This window comes from Ipomoea nil, unplaced genomic scaffold (genome assembly GCF_001879475.1).
Source record: "Ipomoea nil cultivar Tokyo-kokei standard unplaced genomic scaffold, Asagao_1.1 scaffold2165, whole genome shotgun sequence".
NCBI lineage: Eukaryota > Viridiplantae > Streptophyta > Magnoliopsida > Solanales > Convolvulaceae > Ipomoea > Ipomoea nil.
In genome coordinates, this window is record NW_017618593.1 from 1,207,503 (window position 1) to 1,232,619 (window position 25,117).

Genomic DNA, 25,117 nt, shown 5'->3' on the forward strand with positions numbered 1-25,117 from the left:
ATTGGCCAAAGAAGAAAAAAAATGTAGAATCTTATGTTCATAATTGTGTTGCTTACCACCACAATGCATCTAAATCATTACTTGATATTTCCATGGATTTTGTGTTTGGTTTACCCTTAAGCTCTAGGAGGAAAGATTTTGTGCTTGTTGACAATTCAAACAAGATGCCTAAATTTAATATGTCTCATTTTGTTGAATTATTACCGTCCAGAATGTTTAAATTTCATGATGTGTCATTAGACTTAATTGCCTTACTTGTTGATTGTAGGATGATGATTGGAGCGACTCGTGTCAAGCATCCCAAGAAAAAGTTCCATGAGCGTGATAAAACAGAAAGTGAGCTTCCTACTTTGTCTTTCATTGAATATTTGGATTCGAGGACGAATCCTTTTCAAGAAGGGGAGAATAATAAGAACCAGTACACATGGAATCCAATACGGGTCTATAGTGGGCTCATCACAAGGCCCATAACTACATCCTTAAAGAATCATTGGTGGAAGAAACAAGAAGGCCAAATAATAATTCCATTCGATAGAGGAAAGTATTATAGTGGCCCATTTCAAGTGATATCATGGATCGAAGACAATGCTTACAGGATTCGAGGTTGATTCATTTTCACGAAGGTGAGGATGATGCGGCCCAACATAATGAAGATCCATCAAGAGTACCAATTGGGCCAATCACAAGGCCCAAGTCCAAACGATTAAGACAACTCTTCATTGGTGATATTCAAAGATGGTGGAAATCCAAGTCATGCCCATTTGCAAAAGATGAAGAAGATTTCAAGGCTTTTTATAATTGTTTAAGTGCTGATTTTGGTGATTAAATTAGGCCCAAATCAGCCCTATTATTTTTGGTCATCATTAATTTAAATTGTTTGGCATAAAAGAGAAAACACTAGTTGTATTTAGAAAGGATTCCTTAAATCCTTTTCTAAATAAAACTCTATTTACTTGTTTTCTAGATTAGGTTTAGGAATCTTTTTCCCATTGTATTTAGATTACAATGCTACCATATACCTATAAATAGGGCACATCCATATCAGTTTGAAACGGGCTTTAATTCAATAAAATTCTTAAGTTTTTCTTTACACTTGTGTAAGAAACCTTATGGCTAATTGTGGACTCAATTAGTGGCTAGTCGTGGAATCGACTAGCAAATTGATTCGTGGACTCGAATCAATCTTCCTTTCTTCAACCTTAGATTTAGGTTCGTGGACTCGTTCTTGGATCGAAGGAAACTAGATCCGACTCTAGTTGATTGAAGATTGCATCATCGAGGTACTTGAAGCTACAATGGGATTCTTCCAAGTCTTTGAGGATTCGAGACAAAGGGTTTCTCGTGAGGTTTAAGGTATTTTGATCCATCTCTATCTTTAGTTTTGAGAGCATTCTTGGGACAATATTCCATTTTATTTGAACCTTGGACTAGGTTCATATCATGTGTTATTGTGGGGGTGTCCAACACCTGCCGTGCCTATACATTGTGATTCCCAAACCGCCATTTGTGTGGCAAAGAATAGTGTCTACAATGGGAAAGAAGACACATAAGAGTCAGACATGACTCTGTACGATAGTTAATACTAAACGGGGTCATCATAATGGAATTTGTGAGATCTGAGAGGAATATAGTAGATCCTTTCACAAAAGGTTTAAATCGAAAGGCCATCCTTGGTGAGATGGGCTTAAAGCCAATGCGATAACGAATTCATGATGGATACCACCATTGGTGGTCAAACAAAATCGTGGAAAGACTTACACCAAAAGTTATGGAAATAAGCGACCATAACATACTGTAGCCTGAAGGTGGTCTATACTGAGATAGACTTGACAGAGTTAAAAGTCTATATAGAGTTAGACCTAACAGGGACTCGTTGTCAGTCAAAGTGTTTGACTGAGTACATTTGTTAGAGTTGACTTGAACACTTGAGTTCAATGTTTTACTAAACTGAGAGTTCAAAGGTACATCCTACTTTCATAAAGTAAACCACTCAGTTGTATCACATGTCAGTTCAAGGCACTGTCACAGACATGAAAATAAACCCTTGGAGTCTCGCTCAGACATTATTTGTTTATACCTTACCTCTTTGAATGTGTGGGGGATTGTTGGAAACATTCAAAGGGAAAAATCTGCTCCTCATAGCTTCCCTATTATTTCTCCGCTTTTTTGTGGCTAGAAAGGGAGGGGCTGTTATATTCAATAGTATATACACAACACCCCCCTAAGTCATTAAACACACCTTGAGCATTCTCTCTTCTCTGCACCTTAATCCCTTTGTCTGAGCTATTACGTTTTACGTTTGCAAGTCGAAAGCAAACGATACCCTGGTTGTGAAATGCTTTTAATGCAGTGTTAGTTATAACACGTCGCAAGAACAACTCTCTTCTTTCCCTTTAATTCACGCAGCCAAAATTAACAGTACTCGTATTTTATCGGTACGTGTACGACATTGTTGTCCTACCAGTTTCGACCCCTAAAATACAACAATTTGATTATTGCCATGCATATAGTTGAACTCGTTGCACATAGTCTTTTTAGTTTGATTTATTTCTCTTAAATAGCTTGCGGGTTATTACACATGAGTGAAGGCTACCTAGTGTATATTCTCAGGGAGTGATAACGTGTTTCTTTTGTAACCGAAGAAAAAAACAGTTATCTGTTTTGAGTGTATAAATATATGAAATTCTTATCCTCAAGTAAAAGAATTTAAATTCACCTTGACTTGATTGAAATCACAATGAACCCCACTCAAAACGAAGTCATCACTTTGACCTAACCAAAATTGATAGTGAACTCCACTTAAAACAATATCTCAAATGACTACTCTCACGTGTCATTTTTATGCTAATACTTCAAAAAAAAAAAAAAAAAAACACAAAAATGCCCATTTTTTTCAATTTACATATTTAGACAATGAGTTTTCAAATTTATGCATTATTTCAATCAATGACCCTATTATACAAATATAACAAACGAAAGAACAAGTTCAATAATGACTTTGTAATACAAATACTCTAGCTTGTAGACTACAAATTGTGTCACATATACACTATAAAGTTGAACAAGATTAATATTACACGTGTTTCCACCTGTTACTCAATATTCTACCCCTTGCTTACATATACACTTTGATTCACCTAAAAAAAAAAAAATTGAGTCACAATTTTTAGTTATTTATTTTCTTATTTCTATAATAAATTCAAAACACTTAGTGAGAGTTTTATCCCAAAGAATCCAGCCACTTATTATTTTCCGTTGAACAATGCTTAGATTGGAGAATGCATTAAAAAGATGCCATATTCTATGATAAGATTATCTTTAACATAACATATCATTCCACGCACTTACAAAGATTAGCATATCATTTTATAAACTAAATTTAATTCTGAGTATTATTTGATGTGATAAAAGGTCTAATTAAATATTGTCCCACTAAGACATATCTTATTTAGAAGTCATACACCTTGCACTTTAAAAATACAAAAATAAAAGGTCAAATATTTTGTCTAAAATAACAATTAAGCTATTAAAATGTAACAAAATTTTCAATTCAACTCATAAACTTATAAAAAATAGTGTAATTAATTAAGGGGTGTATTCAATCATGATTTTCATAGAGTCTTAAAGACTTTTAAAAACTTTAAAAGTTTGGAGATATTCAATTCAAACTTTTAGGGAGTCTTTAAAAGTCAAGTGGTATTCAATTAAGATTTATAAAGAGTCTTTAAATGTCGGGTGGTATTCGATTAAAACTTTTAGGGGGACGTTTGATTCGGGTTATCTAGGATAACCAAGGTTATATTTGGCTAGTTATACAAGATTCCTTTGTTTGGTTGAAGTGATCAAACTTTCCCATGGAATGTTATTTACCCTCCACCTCAGCTTTTTTCATAATTTTGAGGGAATGTGATAACCTTCCTCTCCTTAGGTAATATAAGATTCCCTTGCTATTTTACAAAATTTGCCCTTCACTTTGCAAGATGATTTGTAATATGAGGCCATTAAGGTAAAATAACCACTATAACATTCCCAACAATTCATCAACCAAACAGGTTTATATTATATAACCTAATTTTTACCAAACACATGAATCTAACATTCCCAATAATCTAACATTTCCAGGAATCTAACATTTCCTAAGGTAATCTAACATTCCGTGTTAAAGAGTATTTAAAAGTCATGCAGTATTCAAAAAGTTATGTTTGTAGACTTTTTAATTATAGGACTTTTGTAAAGTTTTCCTTTTCAAATATAAATAGTTGAAATCCAACCATCAACCCCAAGATTTCAACATTTTCTTTCTACCAACTCTTTAATGTTTTCTCTTTCTATTTAAACTCTATTTTTTCTCTCGATTTAAACTTTATAAACTTATCTAAATTCAATAAAATTATTTTTTTCTTCATTATCCTATATTTTCTTCATACCTAAACTCTACCAATTTTTTCTAAATGTGCGTAGGGTTTGTGCTTAATGTGCGTAGGGTTTGTGCTTAATGTGTGTGAGGTTAATGATTAATGTCAGTAGTTGTTGAAACTTAAGGTCTGTGAGTTAATACTTAAAGTGCGAGGGGTTTGTGCTTAATGTGCGTGAGGTTGTGCTTAATATGCGTGAGTTTTGTACTTAATGTGCGTGAGTTTGTGCTTAATGTCAGTACTTTTTGAAACTTAAAGTCTGTGAGTTAATATTTAAAGTGCGTGGGTTTTGTGCTTAATGTGCGTGAGGTTGTGCTTAATGTGTGTGGGTTTTGTACTTAATGTGCGTGAGTTTGTGCTTAAGATCTAACACTTAAGGTGTGTGTTTCTATCACTTAAGGGTGCACCATTTTTAGCTTATGCTTCTTTCTTCCAGATACGCGTGTGTTTTTTTTTTTTTTTTTTTAATTTTCATTGATTTGAACCGTTGGTCTAAATTTGATCAACGGCTCAGATCTAACCGCACGGGAAGCTATACCCGCACCTGAACCCTTCCCTATATATATATATATATATATATATATATATATATATATATATATATATATATATATATATATATATATATATATATATATATATATATATATATATATATATATATATATATATATATATTTATGCAAAAACTTGTGTAAGACCGTCTCACGGGTTTCAATCCGTGAGACGGGTCGGATCTTTGATTAATGAAGTCAAAGATCCGACCCATTAATCAAAGATTTGACCCACTAATCAAAGTCCCGACCCGTCTTAATAGAGAATGCAAAAGGAAAATGAGTCGAAGGGTAATCTTGTCATATTACATTTTGTTGTAACCGCTTCTCTTTTCATACATATACTGTAATTTGCTTTCCCGCTGTATCAATTCAATTTTCATGAAAATAAACCAGAAGCTCTTTCTCTCTCCTCGCATGCGCTCTGTTTCCCATCATGGTATCAGAGCTTCCATAACGTAGATGGAAGCATTATCGCACCTAACAGGGATGATCTCCAGTTTGTAGCGTGGAGACGTTGCAATCTTATGGTTTGTGCCTGGATTTTTAAATCCGTTCATGCTTCGATCGCTCATAACATAATGCATTTGGACAAAGCAAATGATGTTTGGGAAGATCTACGGCGCAGGTTCTCTAAGTGTGATGCGCAGAAGATCTCAGCTCTACAGAATGAAATCTTCACCCTAAAGCAGGGCTCTCGTTCTGTAAACAAGTATTATACGAAGTGCCATACGTTATGGGAAGAGATGAATGCATTGAGGCCTATTCCAGTATGTAAATGCAATCCTAGATTATTTTAACAGTTTGAAATATAATGTTTTGGTTCTTGATCCACTTCCTGAAGTCTACAAGGTTTTCGTTATGGCTGAGAAGCTAGAGAGGTGGATTACCTTAGCCAATCTAACCTCAGGATATTTCGAAGCTAAACAAGCTAACGCTGTGCAGAATGAACATGAGATGACAGCAGCAGTAAACACCTACACTGGTAAACGCAATGGCAATCCAAACAAAGGTGCTAAGTGCACATACTGCGGGATGAGCGGTCATACAATTGATAAGTTCTTTAAGAAGCACGGTTACCCCCTAGGATGGATTCCCGGTTACAAGTCAAAGGGTGATAAGTACTTTAAGAAGCAAGTGATATCTCTGCTTCAGAACCAGATTGGGCAAATTTCATCCACTAAAACCACTGCTGCTGCTATCTCGTTGGTTCCAAAATTTGAAGCAGATAGCACTCCAAAGGAAGGTAAGTACCTCACTTATCTTGGCAACTCCATATCTCTATCATCTACTACTTGGATCCTAGACTTGGGAGCTACGGATCATATAGCCTATGACCTAGGGTGCTTTAATAATTATCATATAGTTCATGGAATTGAGGTAAATTTGCCTACGGGGAATTCTATTGCTGTTAAACATACAGGGAGTATTAAATTCAGCCAAGATTTGTGGTTGAAAGATGTCTTACATATTCCAACTTTCCGGTTCAACCTAATTTCTGTGAGTAAGCTTTTGAAGGATACCGGTTATAAATCGGCATTCACATTTGAACAATGTCTGATTCAAGACGCGCATGGGAGGATTGTTGGTATAGCTAGACAGGAAAATGGCTTATACTTGCTACAAGAAACCACAGGGATACAGAATGTAATCCACAACAATCTTGAATCATATTGTAATAGTGTTGAACTTTGGCACAAGAGATTAGGCCACTTCCCCATGAATAAATTGCAGTTTGTGAATGATATAAATGTCCACAGTACTAAAAACATGCCATGTGATGTATGCAAACTTGCTAAACACAAACGGGCTCCCTTTCCCCAAAGTATTACCTCTTCGAAAGCATGCTTTGATCTCTTACATACAGATATATGGGGACCATTTTTTGTCTCTTCGTTGCAGGGAGAACGTTACTTCTTAACCTTTGTGGACGATTTCTCTAGATTCACCTAGTTACACTTGATGAAAAACAAGTCTGAAACCCGACAGCATTTGATGAGATTTCATACGATGGTATCTACACAGTTTGGAGGCTTGATCAAAGTCATTAGGACAGATAATGGAGCAAAATTTAACATGTTCGAGTATTTTGCAGAAAAAGGAGTAATCCATCAAACGTCATGTGTGTATACCCGCAACAAAATGCAATTGTCGAGAGAAAGCATCAGCGCATCCTGTGACACCCGGTATTTTCCTAAAAATAAATTATAGTCCCGATAATAAATATTTTTAATAAAAATATTTATATATAGCTATTTATTTTAAAACGGGCTCGGGTCTACCTATTATGGTGAACCAATATTTTTGTACAAAATATGCCTAGACCCAAAATGAGTTTTAATTGCTAAAGCCTAGTAATTATTCTTTGAGCCCAAGTGCTTAATTATCCTAAGACTATATATTATATAAGTCTTGAACCCCACAAGTTGAGCCCATATGTATGCATAAATATAAGTATTATTATTTTGTGAGCCTAAAGTGTTTAAGCCTAACCTATGTTACCCAACCCAACTTCCTAAACCAACCCATTCATTGAATAACCCTACCATCTAGTGTGTATGTGGAAGCATTGCATCATTCCCTTTCTAAGTCCTCATCAGCAGCCAAACACCCCACCCGTTTTCCCGTCTCCTCCTCTCGGCCAAGCAACAAACGTTGGATTGTGAAGATGAAGATGGTTGGCGTTTGCCTTACCTCGGAAGTTCCAGTAGCTAGCATCGGGAAGCAGATAGTAGGTCCGGCGAGGTAGCTTGGGTAGTTTCGGTCTCCTTCCGATGAGCTCCTACGGCGGTGTCGAGGAGGTGAGGCAGCAGCTTGAAGGGCATCTTCAAGCAGAGCAGTCCGGCGACATCATCCTCTCGCTGGTCGACGACAAGGCGTCGGCGGCGTTCCCCGTTTTCCGACGCGAAGCTCCCCTCCCAGTTATAGGTGCGGTAGCTCCGGTGTGGGCAGAGCATCGTCAGTGGTGGAGCTCTTCAGCAGCCTCGCAGACGAGCAGCAGCGAAGACCCGGATTTGGCTATGTCAGAAGCTTGTTCACGGGTTGGCGAGCGGTGAAGACGGAGTGTGGAGCAGGGCAGCAACTCCGGCGACCGTATCCCCTGTTCCGACAGTCTCCCTCTCTTGCGTTTCCGGCGGTGTGTTTGGTGGTGTACCCCGCGGGCAGTGGCGCAGGCAGAGGCACCCACCGTTCCACCCGCGGGAGCAGTTGCATGGCGTGAAGAAGAGAAGAAGATGGTGAGCCTCTTTCTTTGTCTTTGATGTTTAGTTTAGTATTAGTTAGTTTTTGTTTAATTAGGTTTATAAGAACCATCTTAGCTTGGTGGTAAGGTGTATGGTTAGGTTTGTGAGTAACTAGGGTTTGAACCTCACCATAGCTTAATTAGTTAAACCTTGTTAGTTGTTTTAATTACTAAGTTCATCTTAAGTATGGTTATTAGCTTATCTATTAGTGTAATTATGTTGTGATTAAATTACTAATAGTATGCTTAGCTTAGTTGGTTAAGCTTGTGGGTAATTAAGGAAAGATTTAGGGCTTAATTCCCCTTATGAGCATAATTACTTTTGTTTAGTACCTTTGTTAATAGTTCAGATCCGGTTTAATTCTCAGGTTCCTGTTTGGCTTATGAGTTGAGCCTAGCCTATGTTGGGGTTATTTCGGTTTAATTCTCAGGTTCCCGTTTGGCTTATGAGTTGAGCCTAGCCTATGTTGGGGTTGTTTTGGTTGGATAAGCGATTGAGGTAACCCATGCTCTACAAAATCTATTTTGCTTACCTATGTGAATATTTCTTGGATTCTACATGTGTTTTGCTATGAAATGTGAGTGTTTATGCATTGTCTTGTGAAAATGCATATCTAGAGCTTGTGTTTAGGGTTCTTGTATGCCATTGCTTGGCTATTCCTTTGATTCAAGTCACTTTGTTGTATTTGGTGAGATTTGGCATGTTTTGGACTTGAATTTGAGCTTGGTGTTGAAAATCCCCAAAGGGATTATTTTGGGCACAGGTTTGTACCCGCGGGCGGAACGGCGGGCAGAGCCCTACCCGCCGCCCCACCCGCGGGAACGTGGCTTGTGGGTGTTGGTACCCGCGGGCGGAACCACGGTAGGGGCCTACCCGAGGGTCCACCCGCAGGGAACATGTTGGCGTTGTTTGGAGATTTGTTCCCATGATTCTTTTGACTCGGTATTTGGTCTTTTGACTTCCCGATGTTCTTTTGTGGAACTATTTGAGCGTCTTCTTGATGTTTCGTATGTCTAGAACTATATGGTAGGAATCCATGTAGGTTTGGTGTCTTGAATCGTGCTAAGTGTTCAACATTGTGTGTCGTTGAACTGTGATGAGTCTTGTGTGTTCCTCGGAACTACGTTTGGTTTACCCGTTTGATAAGCATGCTAGTTCGGTGTTTAAATGCTAGCATGTGTGTTGTTTGTACCTTCCTATTGGTTGATGATAACTTGTGTTATTCATCGTTGTTGTTGTTGGACTGTGATCAATTCCTTGATTGAGTATGGTTTCATATCTTCGTTGTAATCCATTGATTGATTCCTGTTGTGGTGTGATGTGTGTGTGTGTAACACCCCAGATTTTCAAGATATTTAAAACTTATAAATTAAGGGTGCAATCTCATTAAATCCCAACAGAGTACGAGTGTACGGGGTGCTATGCCACACCTGAGCTAGAGAACTCAGGTGCACAGGCTAACTAACTAATGTCTCAAAGATATGAATGCATAAACGTGGCACGCAGGCCGAAAGGGAAACTAACTACTTCTATGATCCAAGCTCTAGCGCACTCCAGTGACTTAACCTTCTGTGCCTGAAAGCCAAATATATCTGTTCAGCGAGAGATGCTGGTAACCCACTCCAACGTGTTGAAATACATTACATATATATATATATATATATATATATATATATATATATATATATATATATATATATATATATATATAGATATACGAAAATTCGTTTCGAAGCATGAAGATATATCCTACGAGACTCTAGCTTTAAAAACCGGGAATGACTCGACAGATAAGGCTACACACAAGCAACAGTTATAACCAGCGTATATGATCCACAACAGGTAAGACAGATAAAGATAAGCACAATTAATAATCACAACCCAACATAAACAATCCTCAGCATAAACCCCTTAGTCACATCCCCCAATATACTCATAAACACAACTCCTCCATATCTCATCACATAACACACTTTGTTGGCGCCACAGGACCAATCGCATGCCCATACATGAGGGTCAGCGCATATAGCTCTGACACGGCCCCGCAGCACCCTGCCCCGTCTCACATTACGGAGGAGCCGATCGCAACCGACTGATCGACCTTTGTCCTACATAATATTTATATACCTGACCGGTCTTTACCAGCCTGGTTAACAGTTGGGATGGTTCTCAGCCCATTCAACTAACCGTATAGTGGACCTTTGTCCTATATAATATTTATATACCTGACCGGTCTCTACAAGCCTGGTTAACAGTCGGTATGGTTCTCAGCCCACCCGACTGCCCGTATAGTGGAACTTAGTCCTATATAATATTTATATACCTTACCGGTCTCTACCAGCCTGGTTAACAGCCGGTACGGTTCTCAGCCCACCCGACTGCCCGTATAGCCCGATTGATCTTAACCAACTCGGGGTTACATGCACACATAACACATAGCAAGTACATGCAACCCACATTAACACATTGGGAAGGGGGAGGAAACGTATAACAAAACCTATGCGTGATCCATCACATACTAGGAATAGTCCTAAGGGGTTCATACTTCTTCCACCTAGGTCAACGGGATACCAATTCAACTAGCATGCAATATAATAGACTCATAAACCTACGAACGGTACCCGAAATATCAAGCTAGACATAGGCACGATTAACGGAGTCCGTTGGGACACCACGGGGGACGGGGAAACATCAAACGGGGAAGCCGGGAACCCAAGATGGGGAAAATTCCAGCGGGTAGCCGGTGGGTGGGGGCCACCCGCCGGCTGCCCGACGGATTTACTATTCCGGGCAGCGGGTCGCCAGCGGGTAGCTGCCCGCCCGCCGGCTGCCCGCTGCCGGGATCACTATTCCGGCCGTGGGTAGGTGGCGGGTCCCCTACCCCCACCTACCCCCCACTGACTCTTATCACACAAATTCGCCCCGGGAACCATTGTGGAACCCGAAACCATGCTTAGACACTTTGCAACGCAATCAACGACAACACGTAGACAATTAACGGATCAAATACGAGAAATGTACGGCACATAACCTATCATGCTTTTCTAAGCATAATCAATACCCAAACATGCGATTACCCCACCCGATAACCCAAGAATAACATCATACGATACAACCTAGGGTTCTAATCACTTTTATATCAACAAGAATACGATTCGCCTTCTAATTGCAAGATTCGGTAAGAATAACACATAAGCATCAAGGGCGTCATACAATTATCAGGAACAACACATAATCATCAAGAACTCCATATAATCATCAAGAACATCATAATTATCAAGAATCTCCCAATATCAAGATTATCAAGATCCCCCATGGGATCATCACATCAATCATCAATCATAATCATCACAAGTCATTAATACACAATAATATGGGGAAATCCTACGGGGGAAATCATAGCTACGAAAATAGGTTTTGTTGAGACATGGGTTACCTCTTAGCCTTTATTTAATTCCTTGGCTATGAAGGGTCTTTCTTTAAGCTTTCTTGCTTTCTTGATTTCTTCTAGGGGATTCTTGGAGCTCTTTGGGGTGGTGGGCGTTTATTGTGGTGGGGGGTTTCTAGGTGCCTCTTAAGTCCCCTATTTATATATTTAGGAGTCGTAGTTAGGAACTACTATTATGGGCTTGCTAATTCTATTTCTTTTGGGACTAGGGATTGGGTTTAGGGATAAGGGCCCGTGGACTATGGTGGGCCTCCTAATTAATTATTGTGATTTAATTCTTTCTTTTGGGTAATTGATTAGATGATTTAATTGATCTTAGGGGTCGTAACACGGGGTGTTACAGTGTGGCCTTACCTGGATTTCATGATTAGTGGTATGGGACACTAGTCACCAAGGTATTGCAGTGGTCCTCGTGGTGGCCATGACGTGATTATGGAGTTGTGACCTGTTTTTCAGGTTCACGTGTTTTGCGTAAGGCGTGTGTCGCCGTGTGTGCGAACGGTACTCTCGTGTAGTATGAAATTGGTGGTCTTGTTGGTGGTTTGTTGGTGGGGGACGACGGTCCCAAGAGGGAAAAGGTTGGACTAAGAAGTACAGGGGTCCTGGAGGTAATGGTTGGAAGAAGATATAAGGTTGGGGGTAGCCATAAGGTTGGAACCGGGTATAAGGAAGGCATATCAACTCGTGATGGGTGATGTCACGAGGGCTTGTGTAGCCGTTGTTGTGAGTTCTCTTCTTGTGACGTGTGTAGTCACAAAGGCATGTGTTGCATTGGCATGTGTTGCCGTTTGGTGTGTCCTTATTCCTTTGAGTTATGCATGTCGGGTGTTAATCTATTGTGTGATGATAGATTATACCTTGAGACTTTTTGTGAGTCGTTGTTGTTCTTTGTAGTCTTGGGATGTGTTCCCGTGTTCTTGTTGAGAGTGTTTGAGTCTTGTGTTGACTATTACTCTTGGTTTTGGACTTATATATATGTATTCCGTTTCGAAAATGGCTTTAAAAACCTATATCTTACTTATGTATGATACTTAACAGGTATTGGTGGGTTTCCAGCATTATTCGATGATCGGGCGTCGTCCCATTTCTATTTGTTTCTTTACAGGTTGGGTAGCTTTGGAGAGCGCGCTAGTGGCCTGTAGATAGTCTTATCTTTTCTTTTATTAGTTGTTGAGGCCTGTGAGCCTAAGTAGTTGACTTGTTAGACTGTTGTAGTTGTAGTATCTGCCTGTGCACCTATGTTTGATATAGGTGTGGCATAGCATCTCCCGGATTTGTGTAGTTAGCTTCCGCTTTTCTTATGTTGATGTTTAGACTATTAATCCCTTTAAATTATGTTTTAAAATTTGTTGAAATTCAGGGGTGTTACACATCCTCAGTATTGCAAGAGCTATACGTTTTCAGGCTTCACTTCCCCTTGAATTTTGGGGGGCAATGTGTGATGCATGCCGTATATGTCATAAACAGGCTACCTTCTCCGGTGATATACATGACAACTCCGTATTGCAGATTATATGGGGAGAATCCCAATTTGATCAATCTAAAAGTCTTTGGGTGCCTATGCTACACTGCAAATATAATGCCTTCTAGGCATAAAATGGTAGAACGAAGCAAGAAGTGTGTTTTTGTTGGAATACCTGCCAACACAAAAGATTTCTTGCTATATGATATTAATGAGAAAGTCTTTTTTTTGTTTCAAAGGGATGTGATTTTTTATGAATCATAATTTCCTTTTTATGAGGTTACACATGAGCAGCCAACTCCCGTCAGGTTGTCTGGGGAACCTTCACTCCCTATGATCCATATGTCAACTCCCATTCATTATGAGTATCATGCGCACATTCATCCAGTAGTAATCCTCATTCGGAAAATGTTAGTTACTACTGGGATTCCAGGTTGATGCCACTTAGTGCAGACAATGGGGACACTAATGATGTGCCTATAGAGCAGCTACCTGAACCAGGGTGTAGTTTACAAGAAGATACTGTCAGTAGCATGCCTTTAGAGCAACCAAGGAGGTCTGAGAGACACAGACGTGCTCCCAATCGATTCCAAGACTACTACTGTGAAGCTGTAGTTAGTAGACGCTCTTCACCACATCTCCTATCAAAGGTGACTACTCTTGATACTCTAATCCCATCTCATAGAGCATTTTCTATGGCAGTGACAAACATTGTTGAACCAAAAACGTATCATCAAGCGATCAAAAGTGATGAATGGAAAAGACCTATGACTGTTGAAATTCAAGGATTGCAAGATAACCACACCTGGGAGTTAACTGAATTACCAATTGGATGCAAGTGGGTTTACAAAATAAAGCTAAAAGCTTATGGATCCGTCAAGAGATATAGAACACGTCTTGTAGCGAAGGGGTACACTCAACAGTTGGGCATTGACTACATTGAGACATTCTCTCCCGTTTCAAGAATAACAACCATCCGGATATTTTTTGCAATGGCATCATCTCGGGCATGACACATTCACCAATTATATATAAATAATGCATTTTTACATTGCGATTTGACAGAAGAAGTTTATATGATCCCACCTCCGGGATTTCAAACTGAGAAGACAAATCAGGTTTGTAGATTGTTGCGCTCACTTTATGGCCTCAAACAAGCCAGTCGCCAATGGAATGCAAAATTGTGCAGTGCTCTGTCCAACATAGGCTTTATTCAGTCTAAGTTTGATCCATCACTTTTTACTAAAGGGCAAGATAATAGCTTCATAGCAGTGCTCATTTACGTGGATAACATACTCATTACAAGTCCTAATATGTCCTTGATTGCAGAACTCAAAATGTTTCTTGATGAGGCTTTTAAAATAAAAGACTTGGCTAAGGTTAGATATTTCCTGGGTATTGAGGAAAAAATGAGTGAATCTGGTCTCAATATCTGCCAAAGAAAGTATGCTTTGGAGATATTATCTGAGGAAGGCTTTCTTGAAAGTAAACCTGTGAGTACTCCCATGGTCCCAGGCTGTCATCTGCAACATAATGACGGTTCTCCTCTACTGTAACACCCCCTAATTTCCATGATAATTAAAGCCTTAAACATGCAGATATCTAAACAAAACATCATACACAGTGGAAGACTGAAAAGGATTATATAAACTGGAAACGAAAGGGGTGCTATGCCACGCTCACCCAGAGGTGAACGCACAAGCTAACATCTGCATAAACTACAATCTAAAATCCATACATGTCCAAAGTACTAAAGTATATCCTTGGCACACAGGCCATAACAACAAAACATGGGAGCTACACTAGCAGGTTCTAGAACGCGCTCACGTCTATACATCACCTAAAAGAAACACATAGAAGATGGGACGACGCCCGGTAAGCGAATAATGCTGGTAACCCACCAATACATGCGAAATATCGTACATAGATAAGATATATATACAAAATCATTTACGAAACGGAATATGTATATATAAGTTCAAAACCAAGACCAGAAGTCAACACAAGACTCTAAGCACTGACAATCAACAATACGGGAACACATCCCAAGACACAAGATGTAATAACGACTCACAAGAACGGCTCAAGGCATAATCTACCATCACACAGTAGATTAACCCCCGACATGCATAACTCAAGAGAATAAGGACACAACCAATGGCAACACATGCCTAGGCAACACATGCCTTTGTGACTGCACACGTCACAAGAAGATAACTCACAACAACGGCTACACAAGACTTCGTGACATCACCCATCACGAATTGATAGGCCTTCCTTATGCCTGGTTCCAACCTTATGGCTACCCCCAACCTTATATCTAGTTCCAGCCTTTACCTCCAAGACCCCTGTACACCAAGTCCAACCTTTTCCCTCCGAGGACCGTCGTCCCCATCCGCCAACGACCGCCAACAAACCACCAATTTCATAGTACACGAGGGTACCGATCACACATACGGCAACACATGCCTCCCAAGAAATATGTGAACCCGACACACAAGTTACAAACTCCATAATCACATCATGGCAACCACGAGGACCACTACCGTACCTTGGTGACTAGTGTCCCATACCACTAATAGTGCAATCCAGGTACAGCCACACACACTACACCTCAACAGGAATCAAACAACGGATCACAACAAAGATATGAAACCATACTCAATCAAGGAATGGATCACAGTCCAACAACAACGATGAATAACACAAGTCATCATCAACAATAAGAAGGTACAAACAACACACACGCTAGCATTTAAACACCGAACTAGCATGCTTATCAAACAGGTAAACCAAACGTAGTTCCAAAGAACACACAAGACTCATCACGGTTCAACGAATCACAATGTTGAACACTTAGCACGATTCAAGACACCAAAACCTACATGGATTCCTACCATATAGTTCAAGGCATACGAAACATCAAGAAGACGCTCAAATAGTTCCACAAAAGAACATCGGGAAGTCAAAAGACCAAATACCGAGTCAAAAGAATCACGGGGAACAAATCCCCCAACAACACCAACATGTTCCCCGCGGGTGGACCCACGGGTAGACCCCCACCCGTGGTTCCGCCCATGGGTACACACCCATGACCACATGTACCCCGCGGGTGGGCGGCGGGTGGACGCCTACCCGCTATTCCGCCCACGAGTACGTACCTGTACACCAAAATAATCCCTTCGGGGATTTTCAACACCAAGCTCAAATTCAAGTCCAAAACATGCCAAATTTCACCAAATACATTAAAATAAATTGAATCAAAGGAATAGCCAAGCAATGGCATACATGAACCCCAATAACAACCTCTAGATATGCATTTTCACAAGACAATGCATAAACACTCACATTTCATAACAAAACACATGTAGAATCCATGAATCATCAAATAGGTAAGAAAAATAGATTTTGTAGAGCATGGGTTACCTCTTGTAGCCAAAAACCTTCACTTAACACTTCACCAAGCTCCTAATAAGGCTCACCCTCCAAACCCACTTCAAGAACACACCAAAAGATCATAAAGATTCTATCTTTAAGAAAAGACACCTTAGAAAACACTAAAAACACAAGATGAACATAGATCTTACCCTCCTAGATGCTCAAAGGTATGAAAGGTAGAATCTTGGAGACAACCCTTAAAGATTTGACAAAGCTTCAACTTGGCTTGGAAGAAAAGCTATCTAGCTTTTAGATTGAAGGTAGAGCTAAAGTTTGGAAAGTGTAAGGAGAAAGAATGAGGAGTGTCTACTAGGTTAGCTTGCATTACTAACACAAGGTGAAATGTCATGAATACCCTTACTAAAATGAAGAGGTGTAAGGGAACAAGGGAACTCCTCACAAAGCTTAAGGTACAACCTTGACTTTGGGTTGACTAGTCAATTACTAGTCCCCGACTATTGTATTTTCAGTAATTTAAGGAATTAAATTACCAATTGGTTTAGGATTAATTACTCAATTAATCCCTTAATCGAATTTTGGATTATGGGCTCAAAGCACCAACCAACAAAACTAACTATTCAACTAACCAAACAAGCAAGAACAAGCACACGAGGCAAGCAACAAGCAACTAACAGACAGTAACAACAACTAAGACGATAGCAACAACTAAGAAAAGGAAAACGAGCTAGAACGACTCGCTCCCCGACTCATCGGTGCTCTCCTCGGATTCTTCGTCATTCCCTCCTCTACGGCTTGAGCTGGCCTCAATCTGATCTAGCCTTTGGTGCACGGCAACAAACTGCGTCTTCATGTACGGGAAGCCTTCTTCAATCATACGGTTCTGTTGATGAAGCAAGGTGACAACACGCTCCTCATGCGTCATGGAATCATGCTCTCTTTTGGTGCGGGCTTCCCTTCTTCTTTGGTTTTCATCGCTTTCAGAATCACTTTCCTCGGCCTTGGCAGCTTTCGGTGCTTCCACTTCTTCCTCATGGCCTGCTTCACCCTCATCTTCTTCATCGCCTCCCAAACTCTGGACTGCGAGGTTCAACTTTTCGGCATGAATCTCAAGCTCGGCTGCCAACTCGGCTCTTTCTGTGGGGGATTTCCTTGCAACTTCTTCGAGAGTGATGTAATCACCATCGTCCAACTGAAACAAGTTCTCCAATTCCTTTATTAGTTTTCCTTCTCTGGACCGTATCTGAGTGATGAGATCTTCTTTTATGACCAGTTCTGCATTCAATTTCTTTAGAAGATCATCTCTTTGCTTCAGCTCGTCATTCAAATTCTTATTCACTTTCACAAGTTGTTCCCAACTAGCAACAAGTTTTGCAAATTCTGTCTCAAGTTGAGTATGTCTCTCTTCAAAATCATCAGTTGATATGTATGATTCTCCATCAGATTGATCTTCGTCTGACTGAAGGTCTGTAGCAGTAAAGAAAGCTACAAAGTTTCCTAAATTATCATCTGATTGATCATTTGAAGTTTCCTCCTCATCATCACTAAGAGTAGCTACAGACATAGCCTTTTTCCTTTTAAGATATGTTGCACATTCAGCCTGTGTGTGACCATATCCTTCACATTCCCTACATTGCACTGACCGATTGAGGGGTTTTCCTGTGTCTGTGGAATTGTTTCTGTTTTGTCTTGATCGCCCAGTCTGAGATTGATTGTTTTGTGAGAAAGGTGTCGTTTCTACCTTTTGATATGAGGAGTTGTTGCCTTTGTATTGTGTCCTGGTAGGCTGACCTTGACCCTTTCTGTTGAAACCTTTTAAAATTTTCTTGAAATTTTTGGTTAGAAGAGCTAAGGTTTCAACATCTATGTCGTCTGTGTCAAATTCTCGATCAGCCTCAGCCACAAAGGCTACCGACTTTCCTTTCCTGTTGCTTCCAATATCATCATCAGCAAGAACTTCCAGTTCGTATGTGTGTAAGCTTCCCATGAGTTCTCCGACAATCTTCTTTTCCCCACCTGTGTGTTCCTGAATGGCAGTTACTTTCATTTGAAAGCGTTTAGGTAAAGATCTAAGAATCTTTTTGACCACTCTCTCATCAGTGAATGGTTCCCCAAGAATTGAGGCTCGATTCATCAAGTTCTGAACCCTACTGTGGAAGGTCGAAATGGTTTCGTCTTCAATCATTCTGAGTGCTTCGAATTATGACAGAACCATTTGCAGCTTTGACTGTTTGACATCACTGGTTCCTTCAAATCTGGTTTCAAGAATTTCCCATACCCGTTTAGCCTCTTTTACTCCTATAACAAGCGTAAAAACAGATTCATGCAGTGATCCTACAATTGAGTTCAATGCTTTGTTGTTCAGATCAGAGGCATTTATTTCATCACCTGTCCAAGTCTCCATGGGTTTTTCTTCAGCAACTCCTTGCGCATTCTGAGTAGTAGGCCGACTCCACCCAGTTAGGATGGTGCGATAAACCCTGGTACCTTGTGCTTGAAGATATATCTCCATTCGAGCCTTCTAGAAAGAGTAGTTGTGACCATCTAGTTCTGGTGGTTTCATACTCGCGTCCATCCTGAATACAACAACCAGGCAACGAATATACAGAGAGACTTGCACAAAAACAGAGAGAATGCAAAACTAAAACAGCCCTTTGGATCAAGTCACTATGTTGACTTAAAAGCTCTGATACCACATGTAATTTTGCAATTCCTCATTTTAGGTAAATTGATAGAATTAGATGACTGAAGTAGATTACTGATTGATTCAGTTAAGAGGCCAATCAGTAATGATAGATCACGAAGAGAGAATAAGAGAAAGATAATCGCACAAAATCCAAAGACACAGAATGTTTACCCAGTTCGATACGGTGTGTATCTACGTTTGGGGGATGATCACATAGGCGTCCAATCCACTAAATCATAAACCAATGTACAAAGGTAGATATACAATAATCTTACCCAAGTGCCCCACACAAGGTTCAAACCCAGTCTACACTGGTCTAGTGGATTGTTGAAGATGGAGAGCCATGCATACAGAAGTCCAATGAAATCCCTTCACTTGGAGAGCCCACTCTGATGCAGTCCACTTCAATGACGCTCTATAAAGTTGTTCCCACAACAGTGTGATCACAGTGTCCTTTCGTTTAAGCAGTAGTAACTCTTGTCAAGTTCATCATCTTAATCACCGTGAACATATTATATTGAGAAGATGCATGACAATCAAAGATCTAATCTCATATAGCAGATATGGAGTGTTTCTTCTTACTTTCGGCGTAACCCTAATTCTCTTCGAATAAGGGTACTTATAGATCTTTCAATAACCACTCTCCATAGATGTCTTTGATTGTAGAAGGTATGACTATAAAAGAGGAATGCAATCTTAGATGATTAGGTCCATACCTTTCTTAAGAATATACGCTGATCATCTTTCCATATGAGTCTGATAATAGCGCGTAAGCCTTTTAAGAAACCAGCTTCCTAAATCAGATCTTCAGTGTCAGTCCTTTTGTTGTTGCTTCTGATTGATCAGTTATCTGCAGAGATAAACGGACATACTCTAAACCTATCTTAGTATGCCATAATAATATTGCCAATTATAATATGGGGTTTTTGAACATTTAAAAACACTAACACGAGCAAAGAAACTAACCAAGTTTTGAAAGAAAAAGGGAGGCAAAGAATGAAGTATGGCAGAAAGATATGCAAGACCAATATCAAAAGATAGAGACAAATAGAATATAAAAGAGGTTCACGTGTACCACAACCAATTAGGAATCTATCAAGAACTCCTTCCAACCATATACTTTTCCCCTTCCTTGTCCCTCCAAAATTCTCCTACCAGCCAAATTCTTTCGCCAACCTTATTTTTCTTCTTTATTGCTTTCTCTTTTTTTTTTCAACTTTCTTGATTTGTTTTTGATTTTTTTGATAAATAACCTCCAAATAACTACTGTAAATATCAACAAAAATTTCGGACCAAGAGGATCCACATAACCAAGAATTTCAAGAATCACCCAGAAAAAATAGAAACGCTGCCCTTACTTCGAAGATCAATATCTCAATTACCGTAAGGAATTAGCAAGTGAATAATATATCAATAGAACGCCCTAGACGAGAGCTAAATCATATCAAAATTTCAGATAAAAAATAACCAGTGGATCTCGAGATATAGGTCATTCTTTGAAACTGGTCACAGAACATGGAAATCTGGACAGGGTGTGATTGCGACGTGATTGCGCGTAAATGCGCTTTGGATATAGGTAAGGGTGAGATGGGGTTGTTTTTTCGACTGAATGTTGGGTAATATGGAGCTTAGGAGGTGTGAGGTATCATTGATATTGGACGGGAAAAATAGAAAATTATTTCGGGATTGTTTTCAAGAAACTAAAGAACATGTATCAAGATTCAAGAAAATAATCAAGAATGCAAAGGAAAATATTTTTGGGGGTTTTTAATGAATAAGACACGAATAAATGTAGTATGTAAGATAAGAATGAGATAAACCTAGGGAGCCAAAGAAACCAAATTTCTAATGATAATGAGATAAACCTAGGCTCTAAATACCAAATTGATATGAATCTAGTCCAAGATTCAAGTAAGATGAGTTTTGTCCCAAGAATGCTCTCAAAACTAAAGATAGAGATGGATCAAAATACCTTAAACCTCACGAGAAACCCTTTGTCTCGAATCCTCAAAGACTTGGAAGAATCCCATTGTAGCTTTAAGTACCTCGATGATGCAATCTTCAATCAATTAGAGTCGGATCTAGTTTCCTTCGATCCAAGAACGAGTCCACGAACCTAAATCTAGGGTTGAAGAAAGGAAGATTGATTCGAGTCCATGAATCAATTTGCTAGTCGAGTCTACGACTAGCCACTAATTGAGTCCACAATTAGCCATAAGGTTTCTTACACAAGTGTAAAGAAAAACTTAAGAATTTTATTGAATTAAAGCCTGTTTCAAACTGATATGGATGTGCCCTATTTATAGTTATAGGGAAGCATTGTAATCTAAATACAATGGGAAAAAGAGTCCTAAACCTAATCTAGAAAACAAGTAAATAGAGTTTTATTTAGAAAAGGATTTAAGGAATCCTTTCTAAATACAACTAGTGTTTTCTCTTTTATGCCAAACAATTTAAATTAATGATGACCAAAAATAATAGGGCTGATTTGGGCCTAATTTAATCACCAAAATCAGCACTTAAACAATTATAAAAAGCCTTAAAATCTTCTTCATCTTTTGCAAATGGGCTTGACTTGGATTTCAACCATCTTTGAATATCACCAATGAAGAGTTGTCTTAATCGTTTGGACTTGGGCCTTGTGATTGGCTCAATTGGTACTCTTGATGGATCTTCATTATGTTGGGCCGCATCATCCTCACCTTCTTGAAAATGATCCGACCTCGAATCTTGTAAGCATTGTCTTCGATCCAAGATATCACTTGAAATGGGTCACTATAATACTTTCCTCTATCGAATGGAATTATTATTGGGCTTTCTTGTTTCTTCCACCAATGATTCTTTAAGGATGTAGTTATGGGCCTTGTGATGAGCGCACTATAGACCCTTATTGGATTCCATGTGTACTGGTTCTTATTAACACATCTGCCAATAAATTTCTTAGCCACTCAGCCTCTTGGCTGGCTAGATCAAGCACTATATATGAACTCTGCTTCCATAGTCGATCTAGCAATCCATGACAGTTTCGTTGATTTCCACGATACAGCTGCCCCACACAAGAGGAACACATATCCACTTGTTGAACTGACATCCTCGATGTCATTCACCTAGTTTGCATCACAAAACCTTTCTATCACTGCTGGGAACCCTACATAGATGTTAAAACCCAAAAATAAATTTTCTAAATTATAGTTTATAAATTCCAAAATAGCTATTTTCACTCTTCCAAAATTTTATTTCGAAAACGGTGTTTGAATTAAATATTTTAAACCAAAATTTTAAATAAATTCAACATCGAGAATATTCTATTTCGAAAATCCTAAGTTTCGGGTACATTTATGTACCAAGTTTTGACCCAAAAAGTCAATCTCAGTGAAACCTGAGAGGAACCTGAGAAACCTGAAACAACTATTTTAACTAGAAACTATTTCTTGAAAATTCTATTTTTAACCCCAATTTATCCAAAATCATTTTTGAGACTTTGGTCCATGATGCAAGGTGAATCATGACCTTTCTACCAAGCTTTGTCCGATCTTTGCTAGAAACAAGCCAATTTACACTTTCACTGAGTCTGCCAAGAGAATACAATAAGCATTCTAGCTCCGATCTCCTTCATCCATTTGTTTCCTTAAGGCTTCCATCTCTTTCCTTGCCTTCAATTTCTGAGGTTCCTTCATTATGTGTTGTTTGTGTGGTTTGTTTGAGGAGTTTAGGAAGTGAAGCGGGTGGAAGTTGAGTAGAGAGGAAGAAGGGATCCACACAAGAAGAAGAAGAAGCTAAGGTATAAACCATGGACTCCCAAACTATATTTTGGACTGTGTTAAATTCTAAAATGTGTTTTAGATGTGTAGAAATGTTAGATAAATGTTGTTTTTGAGCTATTTGTGAGTTATTGTTGATCTATGATTGATTTATTGAGGTTTGGAAGTGTTGGATTACATCTAATTTTGTGTATAGGTGAAGAAAAAGGTGTTTGGTACACACAGATGGTGCACCAGATCATCCAATGGACCCTGGCATGGTTCGTCGGCCAGCCCCGTTGAGTGACGGACCAAGGCAGTGAATCTAGGCATGATCTGTTGCCTTGCACTGTAGCTTGGCGGAGCCAAGTGGCGGGGCTTCCCATGCCCCGTCACCAAGCTCCGCTAGGCCAAAGACAGTTCAGGCCGAGCCCTCTATGGCTCAGCTATGCGTTGTTCGGATTGGGACTCGGGGGCCCATGAGGCGTGGAAACTCGGGCTCGTTACGACGCACTAGTAGAAGTTAGTTTCATTTGATTTGGAGTTAGAAAGCGTCATTTACAGTTAGAATTGTGAGTATTGAGTTCTCTGTTGTTGCTGTTGTTGTCTGAGAAGTATATCAGCAAATGAATTGAAGAATCTGGGTATTACTATTTGATTTGAGAAGCATGCCTAAAGACTTGTTAGTATTTATTGAGAAGATGTGTTAAGTATTTGAGAATTTGGCATGAAGTAGTGCATGATTTTCCTTGTTTTACAGTGAATGAAATGCAAAGTATGTTTTACAGTAAAGAGCATGTTAGTAGATTTTATTACTCAAAGTGCATTATTGGCTCTAAGTAAGCCTAAGATCTTTTTCAAAAGCCTATATCTATTTTGGAAAATCATTATCTAGTTGCATTGAGAACTTTGCATGAAACATGATTACCAAAATGTGAGAAATAGAAGTTGTTGAGATTTATGTGCATGAGCTTGCATATGTTAGTGTTTATGGCATGAGAAAGAAGTTGCATGAGATATATCTATATACTATTTATTGTGAGAAAATAGAGTTTTTGGAGGCGCGTTAGGACTATGTCCTTTCGGAAGAAAAGAGAAAGAATGAAAGTTTGAGAACAGAAAGAAACGGTGATTGTGAACCGACAGATTATATGAAGTAACGAGGTCGATATTCCCGACTTACTAGGATGGATACTACCCGCCAGGCTTGGAATCCTAGTTAGCGGGTGTGCACACTGAGAAGTACGATACCTGATTCCACAGAGTTTGAGAAAAGAACCAAGAGAGTGGTTCTGTGGGCGAGATTAGTATTAGGCTGCCTTGATGCCGAACCTGGATAGGTTCGTTCACATATTGGTGAAGTTCCTACCTCACCCACGAGAAAAGAAAGAAAGAAAGAAAGCGAGTCAAGAGACTCAAGAGAAAGAAGAGAAAAGTGAGCCAATGTGACTCAACAGAAACCTCCACTGAAAAAGTGTACCTTTTTACATAAGAGCGAGAGTATATATATATTTATACTTATATCATCATGATATGTATTGCTACAGGACTTGCATGACTTGCATTTAGAGTATGATGAGAAGTATAGTACTTTGTTGTTGTTTAAGAGTTGGCATGATAACATGAGATTGCTTGTTGAGTTATTTAGTATCTCTTTATCTATCAGTTTGAGCATGAGTTTGGGTATTGAGCTATGATTTGAAATATATGTTTAAAGCATGAGAAGTGTGTTAAGTTGAGTACTTAAGAAAGCGTGTCCATATGTTGAATAGGATGCAAGCATATAGTATTGTTGATGAGCATGATTTGAGATTGTTGTTTAAGTGATTGTAATTACTTGAGCTTAAGTGTGCTTGCCAAATGTTTTCAAATATATATATATATATATATATATATATATATATATATATATATATATATATATATAGTACTTTACAGGGTTGAGTGACTTTATACTTAGCATTCGTGCAAACGGGTTTATTTTCTACTTGCTTTTATAACCCCTTTCAAGTGGGCCCAGTGTTTGAGCGCACTCGAGTTAGATTAGTGCGTAGATTATGAGATGGTAGATTCAAGATTAGTTTCTAGTTTAGTTTCTACTTAGATGGTTGACTGTTAGTGTAACACCCCGTGTTACGGCCTTCAATCCCGGATTAATTATTAAATTAATCCCG

The 25,117-nt window shown here is 39.1% G+C and overlaps 1 long non-coding RNA gene across 1 annotated transcript; it reads left to right on the forward strand.

Annotated features, from left to right (window-relative positions):
• Positions 1–7,633: 7,633 nt before the first annotated feature.
• On the forward strand, positions 7,634–12,784 carry LOC109149976. The gene is made up of 3 exons (XR_002049059.1): positions 7,634–7,646; positions 8,642–8,709; positions 12,765–12,784. It is a non-coding gene; the product is annotated as an uncharacterized LOC109149976 (long non-coding RNA).
• The last annotated feature ends 12,333 nt before the right edge of the window (positions 12,785–25,117 follow it).